At 44.5% G+C, this 18,357-nt stretch overlaps 1 protein-coding gene across 5 annotated transcripts in view; it reads left to right on the top strand.

The window, feature by feature from the left end:
• The window catches only part of NCK2 (NCK adaptor protein 2), a 151,157-nt gene that overhangs the window by 55,227 nt on the left and 77,573 nt on the right, over window positions 1-18,357 (top strand). For all 5 annotated transcript variants that reach the window (XM_009184879.4, XM_009184881.4, XM_009184880.4 and 2 more), the window contains exon 2: window positions 17,366-17,538. The gene's annotated coding sequence lies outside the window, so the exon portion shown is untranslated. The remainder of the gene's footprint in view (window positions 1-17,365; window positions 17,539-18,357) is intronic.

Raw genomic sequence — 18,357 nt, 5'->3', positions numbered from 1 at the left:
TTTAAAAAAAAAATTATGGGTTACTTGGATGGGGGAAGCCTGTGGTAAACCCACTGAGGTTGCTGGTGATTAGGTTTATGTGGACGGTGAATCTCAACAGAATGAAAGTAAACTGCAGGTGTCTGTTTTGAAGCAGATGAACCAGGCAGCAAAGCAGTAGCTATGGTTCTTCATAGATAAATACATTTAGGGGAATTAATACAAAGTATTCTTACCTTATTTTTCTGAGTTGTTGGCTGAGCTTCCTCAAATGTTAACCTCTTAAATAACCACAGGACAGTTTTGAAAATCAGGAAGTTATACCAGGCTGCTGTCATCACACTTTCTGATCTCCAGTGGTCTGAAAGGTGAGGTGATATCTTAGTGTCATTTTAGTGAAGTTCGGGTATCCCTTTTCATCGGTGTGAAGGCCAGATATTTTGTTACCTGGTTTTCCTTGGCCCACGGTGTTCTTGCTGTGCTGGTCTTTTCTTGTGTCAAGTTTAAGGAGCTCTGGCTGTGTCCTATCTGTCCTTCGTGTCCTAAGTTGCAAATGTTTTCTCCTAGCTTTTTATTTGTCTTTGGAATCTACCTGTGGTATATTTTATCATGTAAGAACATTTTTTTATATTTGTGTAGTTGAATTCATCCCTCTTTTATGGTTTCTGGAATTTGAGTCCTAGGTTTTAAAAAAAAGTTCTTCCTTCAGGGTTATAAAGGCTGTTTTCCATACGTCCTTCTACATTTTTACTTTTGCACTGCATATCTTGGATGCCTTTGGAATTTATCCTGTTGTGGGTGTGAGATGTGGCTCCAGCTTTCTTTCAGATGGCCACCAGAGTACCCCATGGCCATTTATTGAGAAGGCTGTCTCTTCCCGGGGGACTTGAGATAGTGCCTTTACTGTATACTGAATTCCCAGAGGCCTCTGGGTCTGTTTGGCATGTTCCTGCTTCCTAGTGTTTCGTTAGTCTGTCTCTTTATCTGCCACACCAAACACGAGCTGATGAGTTATTTGAAAACTTCCTATTATTTTAAAGCAGAAAAACAGAGCAGAATACCACTGTAGGAAAGCCTATAGAAAGCCATTTACCATGTTTACACAAATGGTACATACCAGCCCAAAGGTCCCCGGGTTGTTTTCGCATGGAGGAATGCTTCCCTCTACCTCAAGCCTAAAAGTGGTTAAGATAGATCCATTTCCAGAAGCCGCTGGTCCTTACCTGGCCTTCCCCTCTGGGGAAATTCCCTTCAGGATCAGGGAATTTGACTGAAAATCATTAATGACATAACTTTTTTTTTTTTTTTTAAACAGTGAGAGAAACACTCAAACACTACATTTTGCAGAGTTGGTAAGAATCCCTCCCAAGAGTTTCCTCTGGTCAGCGTAGGTTCTGGTAATAAGGAAATCTGTCATTTGGGAACACCGTCTTTGTTCCTGTGGTGTCATTAGATGTGTCATTGCCCCAGCATTTGACAGAAACCATGACGGTTTTCCTCCTGAGCCTTTGCTTTGTGAGAAGAGAGGGTCAGTGCAGCTGTGCAACCTGGCTGCACCGTATGATCTGGCTCTCCCTGGTCTCCGGCACAGGGGGCCACAAGCCCAGAGTGAACTCCAAGGAAGGGCTCCCGAGTCACCAGGCTCCTGTTCCGACTACACACCTTGTTCTCTGGCCTCCCTGTGCACGCCACCTAATTCTCCGCTGTGAACGAGGGTAATGGGGTGTCATCCCGTTGTAAGGATTGATTGTGATAGTGCATGAAAAGGGCATAGTCTGGTCTGTGGTACCCACGACAGGGTTGGTCAATGATTGCCATTAGCATCCATCTGTTTCCTTTCCTCTTTAGACCATGAAATTCTGAGGTGCACAGTTCCTGAGCTTTAAACTTGAGTGCTGAAGGCCAAGGAAAATAGAATACAATTCAGGATTACGTGAGAGTGGCATACGTGTGTGTGATTAGTGTTCTACTAAGGCCTAAGAACAAGAAATGTTCGTCCTGTTTTTGGTCTGTTTGAGATAAATGGACTGAGAGAGTGGGTTTGGTGCTTGGTTTCTGATGGGACCAGTTGCAGGAGCACAGTTGATCAACTTTCACGAACATCTGTGTTTTGTTGCTGTTTGTCAAAAAGAAGAATCTTGAAAGCAGAGCCTTCAGAACAAATGTCATGAAGAAGGAATTGAAGCTCAACGTGGGAGAAAGTGAGTGGGAGAGCACCTTGCTGCTTTCCGATCCAAACTCGAGGTTCCACGGGATTACGTGCATGTCCACGTGGTTGGCAAAAGCCCTGTTAGTATTCTTTGAGGGACCTGGAAGGAGAGGAGAAGTGTCAGAAGATTGGAGACAGGCAAATGTTCTCATTTTCTAAATGTAGAAAAAAGCAGAAGCAGGAAAGAGACACTTAAACAGATTACTGAATGAAGGTGAAAGCTGGGTGTGCTGAGCCCGTCAGCATTTCTTCTCTTGGATGCAGTGTGACTTGATGTCTGCAGGGTGTCTGGTGAGGTTGGACCCTCTTAGGTGTGTGTCCCATAAATCTGTGGTGTGAATATGCCTCCTTACCCTGGGACCTCCCCTCCGACCTTGGTCACTGGCTAGAGGCCTGCCGGGCTGTCGTCTCCCTGGGGACAGGTCTGTGATCATTTCCCCCCTCGTTGGACATCATTGTAGGGATTCCCCCAGCCCCAGCCCTTACATCTGTTGACCAGCTCGCTCGCTTGCCTCTGCTCCCCCATGTCATCGTGTGCACTAGCACATGGTTGAGGGATATGTTTTTTGCTTTTTTTTTCTTCTCACAGTGTATTTACACAAAACAAAGTGCACAACATTAACAGGAAAGAAGAAAGACTGAGGGACAAAGCATGAGAGAGACCTGTGTCACGTGCTGGCTGCAGCAGTCGAGTGAGGAGAGGGGCCCACAGCACAAGGAAAGCTGGAGTTACGGGGAGGGTTGGTCTGTCCGGCACCCGCATTGTCTTGTGCCTCCTGCTGGGCTTCTTATCTACCCTGTGATAGGAGCCTCGGATTGTTCTTTGGCAGGCTCATCTCAAGGGCTGGGTGTTTGGGGGCAGAGTGGCCCTCGGCTCAGTCCCTTTTATAATGAGAGTCATTTTCGTGTCCACTCGGGGGAACAAAGTGACATTTCCTTTGAGTGTGCACCAAAAGCACCTGGGACTTTACAGGGTGCTTTTTAGAGTATCCAGCTCTAGAGTTAGTCATCTTGCTGAGAGAAAGTGATGGAGCTGGCATTGCATTCCACAGCCAGTGTGCGTTTACCAGCTCAGGCTGCAGGCCCACCTCCCTGCATGCAGAACTTTTTTGTAGATTGGTAGCAACTGGACAGCCATGCCCTGTCACCTGCTGGTTCAGTGCTCCTCTAGGAAGGCCTCAGATGCCTACTGCCTTTGACCAGGATTTGTATAGCAGCTTGGATGAAGAGCTGGAAACCTGCTTGTCAGATTTGCAGACGATGCACGGTTAGAGCAATGGGGACCATCTGGGAGTGAGCCAGGATTTAGGACTCTTGAGAAACTGAACAATGGACGGAAACTGATGTGATGAAGTGGAACGGGAAGATGTGCACGTACCCTCTACCTCTACTCAGAAATCACTTGCCCAAATGTGGTGTGGGAGGCTAGGCCCACCGTGCAGGGATTGGTGCTGCCTGCAGAAGCATCCTTAACATGCCTTTAGCGTTTGTGTTTCCATTTTCCGTAGTGGACATCTGTCTTGGTCCATTTGCATTGCAATAAAGGAGTACTTGAGGCTGGGTGATTTATAAAGAAAAGGGTTTATTTGGCTCACGGTTCTGCAGGAGGTACAGGAAGCATGGTGCCAGCATCTGCTTCTGGTGAGGGCCTCAGGCTGCTTTCCACTCATGGTAGAAGGTGAAGGGGGCCAATGGGTAGAGATCCCATGGCAAGAACACGGAAGCAAGAGAGAGAGGAGGGATGTGTCGGGCTCTTTTTAACCATCAGTTCTTACAGGAACTAAATAGAGTGAGAACCCACTCATCACCATGAGGAAGGCACCATGCATGAGGGATCCGCCTCCGTGATGCAGACACCACCCTTAAGGCCCCACCTCCAACACTGGGGATCAGATTTCAATATGAGAAGGAGTCAGATATTCAAACCATAGCAACATCCTTGTTTGCCCCCATGTGTCACATGCATGGGCCATGGATGATGACTGATCATGTGGAATTCCGCTTTTTTTGTCGCTTGCTACCCAGTTGTCTGTTTCATCTGCTTCTTTCTTGAGGGGGATGTGGTGTCAGTGATGTCTGTCATGTGTATAGCACCAAGCACAGTGCTAGCAGGGGTTCAGTATATACTTGTTGGATGAATTCAGTTGAAGTCAGAGCAATATTGGGATGGTGAGGTTTAGGAGACCTTGTTGTCATTTTTCAAATTAGGAAGGTTTTCCTTAGAGAAGAGATTATAGTTCTCCTAGCTTTGAAGGTCATTCTTGGGAAAGCAAGGTTAGGCTTATTTTCTACTGTATGACAAATTAGTTTTTATCTAAGATGGTTGTTAATATAAACATTCATTTTGCATGTCTCCATCACATTTTTAAATTCTAAGGCAGATATTTTAGATAGCACACATGTGTTTTAGAAGTTACCTGGAGAAGTTTAGCTGCCGTTTTCTATAGGCATGTTTTCTTGCAGCAGATATCATAAACAGGCACTGCTGTGTAGTCTCCTATTTGACTTTGACCTCTAACTAGGCTGAGCTCCTTAAGAAGGGCTGCTTCTGTGCTGTGCCTTATGTATATACAGCATTTGCGCACAGCAGTTGTGCAATACATTTTCATTGAATACGTGTGACTGATTTCATTCTACCAACAAGGTGACGGCTATTGTCTCCAAGGAAACCTAGTTTCTGAGGTTAATTAGCAGCCTTCGATTTCTATAGCTAGGAAGGTACGGAACTGGCATTAGCGTCCAGTTTCAAAGCAAGTCCTCATGCCCCTGCATCATGTGCAGAGACACTGCCAGCCTCACACCCGGGTTAGTCGTCTTTCACACAGCCCTTGTGGTCCAGTTATGAGGGTTTAGAGAATAAGATTTTCTTGAATTGGCTCTTCTTCAATTTCTCTTATTTTCTCTAGAGGAGTGGTTCTGAATCGGGCTGGGCCTCTTAACCACCTAGAAGCTTTTATAAACCGCAGATGTTCTAATTAAGTAGGTCTCAGGTAGGGTCTGTTTGAAATGAATAGTCAGGCCATTTCTGTTTCTGGAATATGTGGTTAGAACACTCCTGGTTCTGGCTGTTGCATGTAAGCTGAGGATACTCCGTGCCTTGTGAATTGTGAATCTGAGTCATGAGTTGCAAGACAGAGGAGTAAATTAACATACTAGGTGCGTGCGTCTCTGCCGTCCCTCTGTCTCTCAGTTAGGTTTTGGCTTTGCTTACCTATTTTTATGGGGCAAATTCTATGCATAGAGGCAGTGGTGACTTTCAGGATTTACTAATTTCAAGGGTGTACTCTATAAGGGGTTGGTTGAGTAAAATTGTGAGTCTAGACAAAGCTTGAGATGCTTTCTGGCCCTGTTTCCTCATGGCACAAAATGTCACTGTGAAGCTGAGATTGATCATTTCAAAATGTGTGTAAATGAATGGACCAGCGCTTTTCTTTGATGCTTGCACTGGATGAGGATTTTCTGAGAAGACCTGGCTGGACAAGAAAATGGGTTTGACTTTTTGCCAGATGGTCACTGAATGTCTTTTCTGTCTTTGTGCCCAGTTAAAAGGCTAGGCATGTAGGTTTTCATGCTCTTGTCTGGTTTTGGCTTTGGAAGTGCTTACACAGCTAATCTGGCATTTATGATGATTTCCACTTTGAGCTCAGCAGGAGGCTCTTTGGGGATATTCAGACAGAAATGGCTTAATTGGATTTCAGCCCAGACACAGTATTTGAATGGTTTTATGGATGGCATTAATTGGGCAGCTGCCATAGGAAGTCATATATATGCTTTCGAGCTTTAGAATTACTCTTTGATTCTGTCCCTCTCATTGACTGCTTGCAAATTTATTTATTAAATGAAATAGTCAAGAAAACTAAACTTATAGCTTTGAAAGTAAGAAATATGATATGTAAGCAGAACCATCGTTTGGTTTTGGCGTAGGTATGTTATTATCCATATTTAAGCCTCCATGTTGATATTCATGGCCTGGCTCAGGGGCATAGCGGTGTAAGGGATTCGGTGTGTCTCACATCGAAAACTGGGGGACAAGGATTCAGGGCCTAACCGCTGCAGAGTACTGGACAGTCACAGCTGATCTTATAGATGGAACTAAGGAAGTGGAAGTTTATTGAACCATAAATGGGGGAGAGGAGTCATTTTATCCAGAGCCTGCCGTGGTCCTCCCCATATGGGTATCAGGATATGAAAAAGTTGTGGTCCCTTCCCAGAGGCTCTTCCTATCTGGACAGTTATGTAAAGGACAGTTGATATTATGAAATAGTGCTTCTTATGGGTACGGAGGCCAGTCTTCTAGAAGAGAGCACGTTTGAGTTCCTTCCTGAAGGGTGAGTTGGATTTGATCGCATGATGGCATTGGGAAGCTGAGGTGCAAAGGTGTTCCCAGTACGAGGAGGAAATAGCAGATGCGAGGGCAGAGAGTTGTGAAAGGGTCCAGTGTTTGAGGAGAATGTGGGTGAACATACCTTGACCATTTTAGGAATAGCTCAAAACTAACTGTACTTTAAGAACTAAATATACTTAAAGCTAAACATACTTGAAAAACACAGTGATAGTAAAATTTCTATTTAATTGGAATAATAATAAATATGTTTTCTGTAAGTTAAATTTTTATAACTATTAGCCTTTTAAAATTTCATTGATTCTTAAAATTAAACATTTTAAATTAAATTTCCCCAACGGACTCATTTTATAACCAAAATTTTGTACCCATTCACGAAAATCCCCCCGTTTTCCCTACCTTCCAGCCCCCGTGAACTACCGTTCTACTCTCTATTTCCGTGAATTTGACTTCTTTAAATTCCACATGTAAATGAGATCATTCAGTATTTGTCTTTGTGTGTCTGGCTTACTTCACTTAGCATAGTGTCCTCCCAGTTCATCTGCATTATTGCAAATGGCAGGATTTCCCTTTTTAGGACTGAATAATATTCTTGTGTGTGTGTATACATAGGTTAAGAATTCTTTAACCCAAATACCTGGAACCAGAAAGGTTTCAGGTTTTGGATTTTTCCAGATTTTGGAATATTTGCATATACATAATGAGAGATTTGGGGGATGGGCCCAAGTGCAAACATGTAATTCATTTACGTTTCACGTACACCTTGTATACATAGCCTGCAGGTAATTTTATTTTTTTTCTTGGAGGTGCTGGGTAAACTGTGTTGTGTACCTACATTTTGACTGCAGCCCTTCCCATGAAGTTAGGTGTGGATTTTTTTACTTGCAGCATCATGTTAGTGCTCAAAATTTCTCAGATTTTGGAGCAATTTGGATTTTGTATTTTTAGATTAGGAATGTTCAGCCTGCGTATATGTTTGTGTGTGTGCTCGTGTGTGCGTACATATCACACAAATCTCATTTTCTTCATTCATCAGTGGACACTTAGATTGTTTCCATATGTTTATTAGCCGCTTTTAAATGGGAAATTTTAGATTTCCTTTTTATTCCACATTTGATGGAATTTTATGGAATTCATTTATGGGACACTATTAATCTATGTGAATATCTCTGCTACTTAATGAGGGAACAAATCACATTGATTCAGTGCTTATCAGAGGAAGAGGATAACATGCAGTGAGGTATTTTCAGTTTCTTAGAAGCAAATCCCATTCCATAGGGGGCTTTCCCAGTTACCAGTAATTTACAAAATTTAAAAAAACAACCAACCGTCCTACGGAATCTTTCTGAACCTTTTTCTCCAGAGTTTCGTTGTTCTGCACACTTGCAGGGACTTCTCAGATGCCCATGGTCGTGGGGTGATCTTAGTCTTTCTTAGCCCATCCCTTTGTCTCATTGCTGTAAAACATCCTATGCCACACCCTCATGCTGAGAGTCCTGTCGGGACTCTTCAAATGACCTGTGATATAATCTGGAATAAAGGTAGAGTCTGAGTAACACTTGGAATCCGTGGAGCACTAAAATTTGCATCAGCCCTTGTAGCCTGCTCCCTGGAGGACCCAGCTGCCTAATCCTGAGTTAATTAGAACCGGGGCCCTGACCGGAACAGCTCTCTCTGGATGTTTCTGTCCTGTGACGCACATGCGTGTGAAGGGCAGCCTTTTCAGACATCGTGTTCTCTCTAAGATTAATAGGTGGTTCTAGAATCACACCCAGGCTCTCCTTGAAGAGCAGGGGAAATAAAGGTTTTGAGGTTTCTGATTTGATTAATTCTGGGCTATGGGAAAGCCCTCCCATTTACATAACACAATACAATCATTCTTTGTAGAAATAAAAAGTGTAAATTTTCCTTCTTAGGGAAAACATTATTTAGTAGCATACAGTTAATATCTATATAATTTGAGAAGTGTAAAATGGCATTATGTTTCTCAGTAGGGTCACTTGGGGGCATAAAATGCCTCCTTCCTAGAGTATTATGAGGGTGACCATCAGTGACGCCAGCCTCCTGGAGCTGGTGGAGTCATGCCAGGCAGCCCTTGAGCCCCTGCAGAGGCTGATCTGATCCACAAGGTAGTTTTTTTTTTCCAACCTCTCTCCTTTTCTTTCTCTTTTTCTTTTCTGTTCTGTGTTCTCCTCTCCTCTTCTTTTCTCCCTCTCCCTCTCCCTCTCTCTCTCTCTCTCCCCCTCTTTCCCCCTCTCTCTTCTCTCTCCTCTCTCTCTCTCTCTGACGAAGTCTCACTCTGTTGCCAGGCTGGAGTGTAGTGGTGCGATCTCAGCTCACTTTAACCTCTGCCTCTCAGGTTCAAGCCATTCTCCTGCCTCAGCCTCTTGAGTAGCTGGGACTATAGGTGTGCACCACCATGCCCAGCTAATTTTTGTATTTTTAGTAGAGACAGGGTTTCACCACGTTGGCCAGGACGGTCTTGATCTGACCTCATGATCCACCCACCTCGACCTCCCAAAGTGCTGGGATTACAGGCATGAGCCACGGCACCTGGCCTCTTTCTTTGTTTCTTAAGAAAAGAACGTGACATCATTCAATGCTTAAGATGATTTTGTAACTTTCAGCCTTAAATTTCATATACCTTCTCCCAGTTGGAAAAGTAGAATGAGGCTTTTTCTTTCTTCTGGAAAGACTTCAGAAGGGCCATGGACCCTGTGGAAAATCCCATTTGAAAATGAGAGCGTGGAAAGAGCTAAGGACAAGGGCTGGACTCCCTGATACGTTAACACCTCTAACTTGTTTCATTTACTAAATCACGGATTAATTGGGTGGTTCTCAGTGCCAAGCACATAGTCATTGCTGGGTCCCTGCTCTTGAGAAAGGATCTCTCATCAAAGGAGCCCCCAGGACTAACTGCCAGTTTACTACAAAGGCCAGGGTTGGGGAGCACGCGAAATACACCAGAGGGATGGAACGCCATGTGACTGCAGGGCGGCTCACCCAGCATCTTCAACGCATTGTCATTAAAATAAAATCGACTGAAAGTGGCTTAAGAGACAACTTGTGATTTGTGGACATGACTTGGATCCTGATTGAAGTCAATCAGCTATGGAAAGTCACTTACGAGACAGGAAAATCAGGACACTAATGAGATATGAGCTTTATATTAAGGAATTAGTCATGATGTGTGGGGTGTGATAGTGGAGTTGTGCTTTTCTGTTGGTGATAAGCACTGAAGTATTTATAGGCAAACTCATTTTTGCTTGTGATTCGCTTTAGCCATCTTGTGAGGGCTGGGGTGTGACTGCATGTATAATTGTTGAGATTGGATGAGGAAGTATTTTTGCACATAGTGAAACATCACAATTCAAATGCAAAACGGCATAGCTATGTTAGAGTGTGATGCAGGAGCTGGGCCCAGGAAGCCAGCCGTCGTGCTTAAACTGGGTTTTGAAGAACGAACAGGTGTTGAAAATGGGAGAATCAGTTCCTTTCTGGTGTGCAAGAGGAGATACCTGGTGGGTAAAGTGTAGGTCACCTGGTGGTTTTGATCTCGGGTTCTTTCAATTCACTCATCTTTGCATTTGTTCACAAAGGTTTTTCAAGTTCCTGTTGTATGTGTCATATGTCACGACACATATATGTGGTTGAATCTCACAAAAGTCCCAGGCTGCCACGGGAAAGTACCACAGACTGAGGGGTTTACACAACAATTTATTCTCTCACAGTTCTGGAGGCTGGAAGTCCAAGATCAAGGGCTCAGCAGGGTTGGTTTCTTCTGGGGCCTCTCTCCGGAGCTTGCAGACAGATGTGTTCTCGCTGTGTTTTCATAAGGTCTTTTCAAGGTGCACACCCTCCTGTTATCTCTTCCTCTCTTAAAAGGCCAGCAGTCCTAAAATTGGATTAGGGTCCCTGATTCATTTTAGCCACCTCTTTAAAGACCTTTTCACTGTCGTATTCTGAAGTACTGGGGGTTGAGACTTCAACATACAAATTTTTTTAAGGACCCAATTTAGCCCATAGCAGAAGGGATGCACTTCATGGTATAATCAGTACTACATAAGCACTTATTACTTATTCACAGAATAATGAGTACTGTATAAGGTGCTAAGGAAATCTGGAGGAAAGAGCATTTTACTGTCCGTGGAGCCATCTAGGAGGTCTTCCTGGAGGAGGGGCTTTTGAAGATCTTCATGAATGAGAGTCAGATCTTACCTCACCCACTGAGCACTGCTAGAAGGAGTGGTGGAAGGCAGTTCCCAACACTGAAGGGGAGAGGGCAGGCAGGGAAGGGAGCGAGCTGACTGTGTTAGTAGTCGCTATGATGACAGGACGGGCCTGAAAGGAGAGTGGATGCTGAGGACTTGCTCAGTGACGGGGCTGGGGCTGAGAGGGAGGAAGAGCACACACATCCACACTCTTTATTCCTGGGCCTCAGTTTAGCAGGGATGCAGTGATAGAAACGGGGAAAGGAGTGTGGAATTTTGTCTAAAGCTGTGCTCAATTACCAAAGTAAAACATATTATAAATGTTCAAATGTTATAGAAATTAACCCTTCTAACCCCCAATTCTACTCCCTAAATGTGTTAACAATAGTTGTGTCTCACCTTCTGGCCCGCTTCTCAAGAGGCCATTTGAAAAAAACAAGTGTGTGTGTGTGTGTGTGCGCGCGTGTGTGTGTGAAAGAGAGAGAGAGAGACAGAGAGCGCGAGTGCACAAGCGAGCATGCAAGCAAGCTGGCAGGAGGGAAAGGGAAAAAAACAGGATTTGCTTCCCTGACCCCCTCACTCCTCCCTCCCTCTTTCCTTCCTTCATAAAAAGGGGGGTTTGCACAGTTTTTATTCAGTAGTGCATTTTAGTGTTTACAGTTTATTTTTGTCAGCGTGCTTTTTACTGGTGTTGTCACTACCTAGACAATGGCTGAATCCTGTGCATGCTTAATAAAATGCTGGGGAACCTGTTAAAAAGGCGATATGTAATTCAGTTGTCTAGTTATGGCACTCAGATGTATAGCAAGGTTTTTATGCTGATTACAAAGACAACTCGCGGTTTGGACTGCAGAAAAACTTAGAGAGACACCTGGGCAGGCCTTTTAGAGAATGGAGTACTGCTGGATTTAAGAGGCCAGCATTCAATATATCAACAAAACACTTTACAAACCTTGTCACAGATTTACAAAATGTGACACTAATCAAATTCCTATATGTTAGAATTTTTAGGCAGCAGACTGTAAAACTTAAATTTATATTAAGATTTGCATTATGGGCCGGCCGCAGTGGGTCACGCCTGTAATCCCAGCACTTTGGGAGGCCGAGGTGGGCGGATCACGAGGTCAAGAGATTGAGACCATCCTGGCTGACATGGTGAAACCCTGTCTCTACTGAAAATACAAAAAGTTAGCTGGGCGTGGTGGGGCACGCCTGTAGTCCCATCTACTCGGGAGGCTGAGGTAGGAGAATCACTTGAACCCGGGAGGCAGAGGTTGCAGTGAGCTGAGACTGCACCACTGCACTCTGACCTGGTAACAGAGTGAGACTCCGTCTCAAAGAAAAAAAAAAAAAAAAGACTTGCATTATGGCTTTCTTCTGTTACTTTAGTAAGCTTTGATACATTTTTGGCACCACATCAATTTTTGATAATGTCCATTCCCATATGTCCCAAAGATACAGGATTGGAGTTGAGTGTCTGGGGTGGTGGATGAGGGAACAGAGAGGCATTTGGTGGCCGAGTCAGGCCTACAGCCCTGTCATCCTGACCGTGTCCTTGTTGCTTCCTTTTCTGGCTTGTATTTTGCTTCTCATTATATATGGATGATGTAGGGTAAACACACCTGACAGCAATAACTTAAGCAGACCCTTAGAATGACCTCGTGTGGCAGATGCACCTGAATGTGTGTTCCCAGCTAGGGAATCCAGAAGTTGCCAGCCTGGAGATTCAGTCCTTGTCTTTAAGGAACATCTGAGTCCTGCAGCTTGTCTCATGGAACAGGTGTGATTGAGGCCCTGAGTTTTGGGTTGCATGAAGCATGCCAGGTGGAGGTCCTTGGTCAGGGAGGGTGTTAAGTGAAAATGCTACATGAATTGCATGATGCTTGCAGGCAGGTGCGGGTCTCCTGTCCAGCCCGCTGCCACCAGACTCTCTCCCTTCTCTGTAAGCCCCTAATAAAACCCTGGCTGGCGCTTGATCTCTTCAGTCTCTTGAACCCCTATTAAAGTTAATAGGGGTTCGGCACATCGATTGACCTACTGCTTGCTATTTCCTTCTTTTTTCAGCTCTGGAGTATCTGAAGGCAGAAATCATTATTCCAGAACCTAGAAATGACAGACCCCAAACTCTGATCAGTCACCTTTATCCTGCAAACACCCGCCTTGGCCATTATTTGACTTTCTAGAGAATTAGAAATTAGTTCTGTTTTTTTTTTTTTCCCTCGTGTTTTCATTAACCAGCTTCTAATTAACCTCCTAACCAGCATTAATATATGGAATTGATATAATTTCAGCCCAGTGCAGAAAAACTTGATATTTTTACTTTTCAGGACAGCTTTATCTTGAGTGAAAACTCTAATTGCAGTGAGGCTTTTTGAAGCTAGGCTTCAGCCGTTCCTGAACCCTGCCTGCGAACCACTGTGCACTGGATGATTAAGAGACAGCTGAGGTCATCTCCTTGGACGCCTTTGAGTTTCGGATTGATAAACACATCTGAGCTGCTCAGTATCAGTCCACATGGGTTGAACTGTAGCCAAACCACTCAAGGAAACTTGTGTAGCTTTGTTCAGTATCTGAAACCAGCCTTTTCCCACTTGAATGAGGTTCTCTTCCAAGTGGTTCAGTAGGAATGAAATATAGCTAGCTCTGCCAGAATTGCCCCAGACAACGCTGACCCCGTGCTGTGTTGGGCTGGCACTGCCGCCTCCGTACTCTGAACTGGAGATCCACTTGCAGGCCTCTGCTGGGCCTCCCTGGTCAGGGAGGGAGGAGGAAGGGCAAGACAAGGCATTTGAGAGCTCCGAGGCCTATGCTAATCCTATGCTTTTTTTTTTTTTTTTTTTTAAATAAAAGGTAAAGGACAGTTGCCTTAGCTCTGGCTACAGACTAGGGATCTGGAGTGGTTCTCTCCATGTGTAACACAGATTAGATTTGGTTATGATACATACGTGAGTCCAAGATCTGCTCATTACTGACCCAGCCAGGTGACACTATTCAACTAGGCTTCCCCACTCCCCGCCACCCCGAGCTAACATCTAAGAGCAGCAGTACCGTTGAAAACAAACTTGGTGTGTGTACATTCATGGTCTTGCTTCTTGACATAGCCTGACATGGTTCCTAGCCGATTTGAGAGGTTGGAGCCGGCCACCCAGGGTGGCAGATAGCCCAGACAGATGGCAGCAGCAGATGCGATTTGCAAAATGCGACTGTCAAGGTTCTAGCCCTTTCGTGGTGATCTTTGTCAGAAGAAAGAGCACGCTGGCTTTAAAATCAGGCAAGTGTGCATTCAAAGTCTGGTTGTGGGACATCTGGTCATTTGGTTCCTCGGCTGAATGATAAGATGTATCTCCCAGGGTTGCTATGACACTAAGGTGAAGCCACAGCGAGTGTCTCACTGGGATCAGAGCATGTTCTTCTCCCAGCCTGTCACTGTTTTTATCAGTTGGAGAGTGGGAGAGCAGGGATTCCCTGAGCCTCCTGAAGGCTGACTTTAGCCTCTTGGTGACTTCAGTTTTCTGCACAAATAGGCCACCTCAGAAACAAGTTGAGTGACAGCACCCGGCAGTATTATGCCCACAAAGCTCACAGCCATGGGCTGTCATTAGAACAAGGCTCATAACTCTCTTCTTACCCCTGAACTGCTCCTCTGGAGTTGCCTTAGTCAGGGACTCATCACTGGACTTCCGTCTCAGATGCTGAGAGTTGGAGGAAACCAGCCCAGGTGCCCCAGAAGACACTGCGCCAGCACCACGCTGGTATTGGGGAGGCAGAACCGCCCAGGACTGCCTGCAGGGGGCATCTGGCTGCCTGGCCCTGCACCTGGGACAAGTAGTGTGGCTTGGCGGTGCTCAGCACACTCGCCCAACACGCAGCTAAGTGCTGCTGAAAACACTGGAAAACCCTGGGTTGTGGCTTTAGTGGGAAAAATGCAAATTTCAAGGTTACGGAGAATTGAGATAATCCCTTGGATTTTGCAATGGTAAAATTTCGTAGTATTAAGGATCCAAATTAAAATGAAGAGGTATGTACGGTATCAGTGTTAATTGCCTTCTAGCCCTCCCTCCTTTTTTTATTTCTAAAGGGAGATGCACGTAGTGCTAGTGAAGTACTTTTAGAGAAAAGCCCACACCCGTTCTATATATTCCTGTCTTCTTGAAGCTGGCTGTAGAAAATCCTTGAATGAATCCTTTGCTGAGGGCCTTCTACAGTCTAAGTGACCTTATAGGTGTTTATCTTTCAGGCTGGTACTGTTTTTTGCACAAAAGTGTACACTTTGCTGATGGATTTCGATAACCGATTATAATTAAGACCTGCTTTGAAATGCTCTTCCTTAACACAGGTTTTGAGTAAGCTCAGAACCCCATGTTAAACTTGGGCAGTCTTCATTTAAACCGAAAGAGAGAGATGTCGATCATCGTGGTTTTTTTTCTACTTAGGGTGTACATTGAACACATGGACAGTTTGTCAATGGAATGCTTTTCTCAAGGAAAACATCTCATGCAAACTTCACTTTTTACACTTGAATCCCCGTGGCCACTGGTACCTTTCAGTGGATTTTCAATAGCCTCACTTTTGTTGGAGCTGTTGCATCAGTCCAAGCCCTGTTCCATCCTCTCTGGCTTTTCCCTTACTGATTGTGCTTGGAGAGGCTGTGCTCTGACTTGTCCACTGTGCCTAGTATCAGAGGACTCAGGTTCTAAATCCAGCGCATTGTTCTTTTGCGGGGGCTGGCAGAGAAGCTGCTCGGGCTTTTGCTTTGCTGTCGGCATAAGGAGTGTCTCCTCTCTTCGCATGCAGAAGAGATTAGAGATGTGCAAAGCCCAGTCATCCGGAGTCCAAGGCCTGAGGTCCAAGGCCTGAGTGATTCCTCCTCTGCAGTCAGTTGGGAAAAACCTTTAGTGTCCCTGAGAAAGTGAACTCCTCTGTAAATATGGGCATTAGAATCCATCCTGGAAGTGTATCAGAAGGATTAAATCATATTACTCATGAGACACAGGGCACACCGTGGGAGGCCTGTGTTTGGACAACCCAAACAACCACATAAACAATTCCTTGCCATTTGCCTGTGGAAGGCGTGGACTCTGGGCAAATTCACTTTCCAGTTAAAATCTTAACAATACAACTTACGTTTATAATAGCCCCTGAAAATGACACATACAGAGGCGGTGTTAGGGGCATGGTGCCCAGCACATTGCCCTGTGCTGATGGCTTTCTTCAGTGGTGTCAGCATGAGAAACAAGAACTCTTGGTCAAGAACTGAGTTCAGATTCCACTACTTCCATTTTGAGAGGACCTGTCATTTTATGATAAACACCTAACAGGAAGAAGGGCAATCTGCCTAGTATACATCTGACATCTTGCCCGAAGATGTATTCTCATTGTGTTTGGCCATCACCTGTTCCTTGCCTTAATTTATATCTATATTAAAATGATGCGGCCTTTAAAATAATGCTAGAGAATGGATAAAAAGGAATTAATTTTTAAATCAAAATTCATGAACTTGCCTTATAACATTTTTATGATAGCCCTATTTGAATTATCTTCTTCTCTTTGACTAAAATAGAATTCGATTTTTCTATGGGGTATTAACATTTTGGGTCATAATCATGCTAGGGATGAATTAATAGATCTTCTCTGAGTGAACTGTCAAGACAGATCCCCACTGGGTTTGAAATGTAATTAAAAATGTCAGTGAATTCACTTGAAGTCCACAGAGTGCTCCAGGGTCCCCTCGAAAACGTTAGTCAAAGACTGAACATATTTATATTTACCAAGTGCAGTGAACATAATGCAGGATCCAGCTCTCCACAACTAGGAGAGAGCTGGTCACCTTTGTCAGGCGCCTCTCATCCTAACTTCCTTCTCGTTTTGGAGTGTTCGTCTCAGAAGTCTTGAACGCTGGGGTGCTTTTTAACCCCAGGCTATGGGTCCAGTTGGTAACCTCTTAATAAATGGCTGGTGCAACAGACCTCCAAGAGAGGAACGAGTCTCTAAATAATATCCATGCCCTTTGTAACCCTTCTCCCTCATTAGACTCCCAGACTGGCCACCTTTCTAATTGGCAGCCACCCTTTTATTTCTGGGAGGCTTTTAAAGGTGGGGGTCATTGGGAGGAGGAAGTCTGGAAGGGACTGGGAGCTCAGGTCACTTGATTATGGGCTGGCTGTCCCCCACACCCCATGACCTCCTTCCACCTGCTGTTCACTGGGTGTGTGGTTGGCCTTCCCCAGCCGAGTGTGGGAGCTTGCCCAGGGAATGAAAGGTGGGAAGGGGGAGGAGTATGTGTTGATGGAGGTCTTTAGGCACAGAGCAGCTTTATTCTGGGATATATTTAAAGCATTGGTTTCAAAATACATAAAATTAGCCAAGGGTAGTGGCACATGTGTGTAGTCCCAGCTAATGGGGAGGCTAAGGCAGGAGGATCACTTGAGCCCAGGAGGCGGAAGTTGCATTGAGGCAAGATCATACCACCACACTCCAGCCTGGTGACAGAGGAGACCCTGTCTCAAAAAAAAAAAAAAAAAAAAAAAAATTGGTTTTAGGCAAATGAATAACCAGTTATTTTTAAAACTGGTTGCTTAAAATCAAAGAAGTAAGCAGATCTAATATACGCTTCTTTCTTTTTAGATTTCATGTGTTCCTTGTATACAAGCGACGTCCCAAATTATAATTCTCTGCTGAGGTTTGAGAATTTGGAGAATCCCTGCAGCTTTGTAACTTCAGAGGTGTAATTAGCTGAAAACGTCATCATTTTGAAGAGTTCTGCGTTTTGCCAGTCACCTCTCAACTGTGTGCCAAAGGTGAGTCTGCAGCTTTCTGCTTAAAACAGAAGTTGCAGCTTTTTGTCTCAAATGCTCAATTTGGACAGTAAGTTTAGTAAAATATCAGTCAGTGTAGCCTCGATTTGTTGAATCATATTAAATTTAGTCTTTCAGTGAGGGACCTGGTTCAAAAATTAGATTATCTCTGTTCCTACTTTAGTGTGTGATGGTTCTGAGTATGTAGCCTGGAAGCGGGATGGTAGACACCTCCAACCTGTAAGATGGTACAGGTACCTCCACACTCAGATGCGTACTGACTCTTGAGTCGATAACCAATCCTGGTCCCCTGTATTCTGTCTTATACAGGGAGTATAAGGATAAATAACCACTTTTCTGGTGCTTTCAGTCTAGGAAAGGTTGGATTCCAGCTTTGATGCTGAAAAGATAAATCTACGTCAAAGGATAGCTGGGCATGGTGACATACACGTGTAGTCTCAGCTATTCGGGAGGCTGAAGCAGGAGAATTACTTGAACCTGGGAGGCGGAGGTTGCAGTCAGCCATGATCGCACCACTGCACTCCAGCCTGGGCAACACAGCAAGACTTGGTCTGGGCGGGGGGGGGGTGGGGGAAGCCTACATCAAATGAGATGCAGACAGATGAAGGATTCTCGGGAAGGTTTTACCTGTTCATATGAAAAACCTTCTTGTGTATGTTACAATTAAACCATAACTGAGATGCAGCATGTGGATTCTGGGACCCAGGAGTGCTATCACCACAGGCACCAGACAAAAACATGTCACCATGTAACAAAAATATTTCTTAGCCCTAACAGTTTGAGACATTTAACTTAAAATAT

The sequence above is a fragment of the Papio anubis genome, chromosome 14 (genome assembly GCF_008728515.1).
Source record: "Papio anubis isolate 15944 chromosome 14, Panubis1.0, whole genome shotgun sequence".
Classification (NCBI taxonomy): Eukaryota; Metazoa; Chordata; class Mammalia; order Primates; family Cercopithecidae; genus Papio; species Papio anubis.
Note: the sequence above shows the minus strand (reverse complement) of the source record. Positions and strands in the feature narration are given on the sequence as shown.